The 6000-nt window shown below is 38.4% G+C and overlaps 1 long non-coding RNA gene across 1 annotated transcript; it reads right to left on the bottom strand.

The window, feature by feature from the left end:
• Positions 1–2846: 2846 nt before the first annotated feature.
• Positions 2847–4968, bottom strand: LOC115445718. The gene is made up of 3 exons (XR_003938849.2): positions 4640–4968; positions 3973–4113; positions 2847–3229 (listed from the first exon to the last, which is right to left on the bottom strand). It is a non-coding gene; the product is annotated as an uncharacterized LOC115445718 (long non-coding RNA).
• Positions 4969–6000: the final 1032 nt, after the last annotated feature.

Below are 6000 nucleotides of genomic sequence, written 5' to 3'. Positions count from 1 at the left end.
AACAAACACAAAGAACATTTAGACCTTTTTGAAAGTGCTTCTGACAAAACATTCCTATGGCAGCGAGGCTGGTACGCGCGTTATTCACGCTTTAATTGAGGGCACGTCCGTCTGAAATCCACATTTGGGATGGAAACTGGTACAATTTTCCATTTTTGACATTCTAAACACGATTCGGCGAGATAACGAGGAATGTCGGCGTTTAGTTGTTTTAGCTGAACACCCTTTGTAGTTGCTGCGCCGTTTAAAGGCCGTTTGCTCAGCTTTTAATTTTCTAAATGTCTCGCAAAAATAAACACGGCCCTCGGGGATGTGGAAATAAATGAAGAGCTGATGGCACCTTAAATATGGCGCGTTTAGTGTCCATGGTTAATTTCCTTGGAGATTGTTGCGAATTTAATGGGATTTACGAATGAATCGCTAAAGGCGAAAGAGTTTGTGTTTACGTTTCCGGCTTTGAGCGAAGTCGAACGGTTTTCAAATTAGTTCGGTCCAATAAAGCCGAAGATGATCGAAGCGACACCTTTAGTTTAATCGACTTGGGGAATGACAGCCGAAGATTCTTGTGACTTAAAACTTTGCTATTTTAATCTGGAAAGGTTGTAACCTCAGGGTATGTCGCCTGCCGGCACTAAAAGATTTGGGACTGCGGCTTCCGATCACGGAGTTTTGCGGTCCTAATCGGGATTGCGGCTTTAGTAAGGGTTAGATATCGGTCCGATTTGCACACGTGTTACTATTTTCAGTAAAACTTCGAAATTAGGTGATAACATGGGATTACTATGTGTTGGACAAAACATGCGGTGACCTTTTTACCTTTTGATAATTATAGGTGTGTTAGTTTTTTTATGGCTTAAATTAAATGTTTATATTAAAAAATGTGTCTTAAATATTGTCTATAGAATGTGTAGAAATGAGACGAATATATTATGTTGAGCTCTTTTGATGACTTATTTCAGTCCACGTATAATTTCACCAAAACCCTATAAAAGGTGTAATGCATAGCGTAAAGTAACTGAAATCGCCACAAATATTACTTTAATCTACTAGAAATCCAAAAATTAATCCACCAAAAAGCACTTTAAACAAAATTTGACAACAAAACCCACACCGCGACCCGAACGCGAACCGAGTGTTGCGACCAAAAAACCCGTCTCTGCTACTTTCCTTCAAATATCCGGGTCAGCTATTGTTCCTTTGTAACAAACCGGACAAGGCCCTGACAAACTTAACTTTTCATTTGGCATTCGGTTCATTGTACTGACGAATGGCGCAGTACACGACAACTAAACCGCATTTGATCTTTGCAAACGACCACAAAAGACTTGAGACATACTGTGGTAGGTTTCTTCTTGTTTTTCATTTGTTTTCTGCATCAGGGAGACTGGGGATTGACTCGGAGTTAGCAATCTGTTCGATGGTGTTGTTTGGGTGTGTTTAATTATGAGGTGATGGCTGTGAGACTATTTTGTCGTTATGTAGACGGAAAATCGTTGTAAATTGTAAAGTTCTGCGGAATAGTAAGCATTCATAATAGCATGGTTTACTGATAACATTAATGTTAATCATATTCTTTTTACCAAATGTCTACTATACTAATAGTAGGAAATATTTTATATAATATATTCACCTGGATAGCGACTATCGTACACAAGGTGTTTAAACCCGCCATAGTGGCCCACGTAAGTGTGTCGCGTTCCGGGATCAGCCTGTGTGAATCCGGTTCCAACAGACCTCCATAATGTGTCGACTGCTGGGCCCATATTCTGTATGATAGTGTAAACGCGTAACGCGGCCGTGTCATGTTATCTCCGAGAAATGTGCGTGGAATGGTATTCTGTAAGTCAAATTTCTATAGTCCTAAACATGACGCGTTGTGTTACGTGCTTGTTACGCACTGTTAAAATAACGTGCGGGATAGAGAATAAGGCCCCTGAGGGGTAATCATCTCTCGTCACTCGACATTCTATTGGACCCTACTCCACTTACTATAAGGTCCAATGGGGTTATTTCGTCGTGCCTACATAAAGGAGAAAAAAAACATTAGATCTGATAAATGATAATAAATGCAGTGTAGTTCTTAAAATCTCACACACACACACACGAGCCTTTTATTCCCAAAGGGATAAGTAACAGCGCAACTGGTGCACCTATTTTCCGTCGCGTGTGTTCCGTTCCTTGATGTGACAGGGGCGAGTCTATCACAATAGAGCAAAAATTTCAACATCCAAGCTGATACTGAATAGGAAACCCCAATATCACTTGTCCCGACCCAGGATCGAACCCGAATACTCAGCACTGCAGACTCACTATAAAACACCTATGCCTCCGAGACAGTCAGAAAAATTGACAATTAAAGAAAAACGATGTACAGAAAACATATTGACCGGTGAACGTCTCGCTTATACCATAAAGCCTTTAATTACATCATTAGCTTAAAGGATCAGTAGTACTCACTTCTCACTGGGTGATAATAGTGTGGATACACTACAGTAGCCAATAACATAAACTTGTTGAAAACAAACGTTGACCATACATAGCCCATTTGTAAGCCGTATTCTCTCAAGGGGCAAATTGAAAAATTCCTAAGGGGGAACCGGGCTTGAAACTAGGAACTGCTAGACGCGGCCCAGTCGGTCTGCTCGCATTAATCTACGTTTCGCACACGTCTACAGCGGCTAACTAATGTGTTAGACGGCTTAAGAAAAGTTGGTAGGCTACACTCTATATTTTATGTGACTTGAGTGCGTGACATTTTTTATTTCCAACTTGTTTGATCCGCAATTTGTTGGATTTACAGCTTACCGGTCTATTTTATGTAGGGTGTGAGGAATCAATATTCCATCCAACGTTATTTTTCGTTAGACATTGAGGTCAGATATTCGGTTTTTAGTTTTAAAAGGGTACCGTGCTGTAATAAATCTAAGACAAAATAATATGATATTAATGTTTCAAGAAATTGAAGTTGAATGCTCGGTTGTAAGGTTTTAATGTAAAACGGCACTGCACACAGTTGTCTGCAGCATGGATGGGCCGCTACGACGCTGATAGTTTCACAATCTTGCTAGTTATTTGCATTCGTATGATGCATGAAATTTCCTAAAAAATTCAATCCAGCCCCCAATCTTTATTTCTTTCGAGGCCAGACTCATCCACGACTCACGTTACTTACTAGCTTTTCTTGTTTCTTTTTCTTTTTTTCTTACTTATATCATAAATGAGAGTGTTTCTGAAAATGTTTGTATGTTTAAATGTTTGTTAGAAGAAAATGCAGCACCTGCTCAATGGATTTAGATGCAATTTGGCACACGGATAAACCATTTCCTGAATTAACATATAGAATACTTTTTACCCCGGTAATATACTTCCATGAGAAAAAAAAGATTTTTAATTAGATGGCGCTGATGTTCTTCACATGGCGCATTAAATCAATTTAGTCTTTGAGGGACTTTCGTAGCTGCAAAGGCTCTTCACTCAAGCGAAGCCGCAAGCAACACTAAGCGAAAAATAAAAATCATTAACAACAGTTGAGCTATTCGTGTGCCTCAACTAGAAAATTACAAAAGACTGCTACATAAAATACGTGATTTATTTTGGCCTATCGAAATATCTTCCACTGTCTATGAGGGTAGTCTTCACTCATTTCACAAGGGAACGGACAAAGGTAGTCAATACCTGACTGTTCGATGCTGCAGCAAGTCGGTCAGAATCTATGTGCCAATTGGCTAGACGCAGCAGTTTTACAAAGGGCTGGTTTTTCAATCAGACAAATTTGTTTGAGACTTTCATTTTGTTTAGATGAAGTATCGAAAAGTTATGCGTTAAATGAAAACGTCTGAGGTACCAATTCTTTTTACCGTAATATATTGAAAGACTATAGATGAATGAAAATAGACTTTATAATTAAATGAGTTACAGCATTAATTCGTTAATTAAAATTTCAAATCAATCTATCTGAAATTGAAAACTTACCTTCGAAATGCACCTTTTCTTCTAAACTACACACCCACGATTTTTCCCACATTATGGGTGTTTGTGGGCGTCAGTGATCACTTAACGCCAACTGAGTCATCCGTTTCTATTACGACAAATAATCGCGAGCCAGAAACTAAACTGAAAAACGATGATAATCTTGTTACGTTCAGAAACAACTTCTCTTCCTCGTATATGACGAGATGATAATAGAAAAGTTAATACCAACTAACAATGATTATGCTAAAGAAACATACGCATAATCACAACAAAATAATATCAGCCCTATATAATATACTGTCCAACTACTCGACACGGGCTACTACTGAGAGGAATTAAGCCTTAGTCCACCTCGCTGACCTAGTGCGGATTGGTAGACTTCACACACCCTCATAAATTCCTATAGAAAACTTCTTAGGTATGCCAGTTTCCTCACGATGTTTTCCTTCACCGTTAAAGCAAGCGATTTTTCACAAACAATACACAAATAATTTTATAAAAATCAGAGGTGCGTGCTTATGTTCGTGGTTTTAGAACCCACGAACATAAGTTTTGACAGTCAATTCCACAACCAACTAGGCTATCACCGCTTTTAAATCACAATCACAACAGGCTAGCATTAAAACTATGTACATAACCTAATTGTGCAAATGTTCACTATATTTACCAGGGGCATCCAGGAAATATCACAGCATTCCGCTGTACATTCACACGAGATTTCATCCAAAGAATAAACATATCACAATTTACCACGTCGCAACACTGTCCAAAAGATATAATATCGCATTAAGTGCAGACGAATGGAAACATTATCTGGCATTCCATTTTTCTAAGGACATTTAAGTTGTGGGACACGTAAAGTGTGGCCATTTGTTCCGTTGTAAGTTGTGTTTATTCTTTTTTCCCTTCCGGGGTCCTTTTCGGTTGGTTATGAGATATGGTGGGACGCGGGCTCGGTGACGCGCCTACGTTACGTAAGACACGCTTACACGAAGAATTGCATTGCGTCCTGATTTCGTATACGATAAAAATGTTTCGTTCCGTTTACATTCGCATTAGAATGAGGTTTTATTTCGCTCGGATGTTTTAACACTTGATTCTTGAAGGTTGGAACCCTATATGTACGTAGATTACACATTATATTCTCTAGGTAATTAAAAATACCTAGATTCTAAATGCGTTGGGTTACAAAAAATTTAACTACTGAAGGGTTTCCACAAAACAATTGAGCAAATAAACAAGTCGATCGCCTGATAGTAAGTGTCCGTAATGTTACATGAATACCTACCATTGCCAACCTTATGCACAAACGCAATACACCACACCTTAACTGATAAAACTCATAAATCTGCTGATAAAACACCAATAATTACAAAGATTCCCAATAGATGTTCAAGATCCAAAGATACCGAAACAAAAAGAAATTGAATTAAAGACGAGAGCAATAAAAACTTTATTCCCGTGCTCCAAATACATTTAGGACGATGGTTCTACCCTCAGTACTCGGTATCAATAACCATTCACCACCTACCGCAATAAGTATAAAGAAGCTCGAAAAATAAAAGACTTGGTAATTGAATTCCCATAATGGGTGCGGGCAGGGAAATATATGTAGATTACGATATTCCGATACGCGAATGCCGAGTGGTACACTGAGATTTTACACTTCGTCGATGGCTGCCAATCCCTCTAATATTATTATGGTAATACGGCCAATTTCAATAAAAGCGTTCGTCGTGAAGATATTTTCCTCCTACAAACGTTTCGCACTTATCAATCTGCAGACATGTGTCCGACAAATATGGTGCGATTGCGGCGCGTTTTTGCGTTTATTTTGTTGGTTATTGTTGGTAAACACTATAAGGGCGGCTTGATTTATATACATTTTTTGTCTAGAAGCATTTTAATGTTTGAGATGTAATAGAATATTTGAAAAGACATTTTCGTGTAATGCTTCAAAATACGATAGACAATCTGATGCATCCTACAATAATAATTAAAAAGAACTGTTTTATTTATATATAATTT

Source organism: Manduca sexta, chromosome 22 (assembly GCF_014839805.1).
Source record: "Manduca sexta isolate Smith_Timp_Sample1 chromosome 22, JHU_Msex_v1.0, whole genome shotgun sequence".
NCBI lineage: Eukaryota > Metazoa > Arthropoda > Insecta > Lepidoptera > Sphingidae > Manduca > Manduca sexta.
Note: the sequence above shows the minus strand (reverse complement) of the source record. Positions and strands in the feature narration are given on the sequence as shown.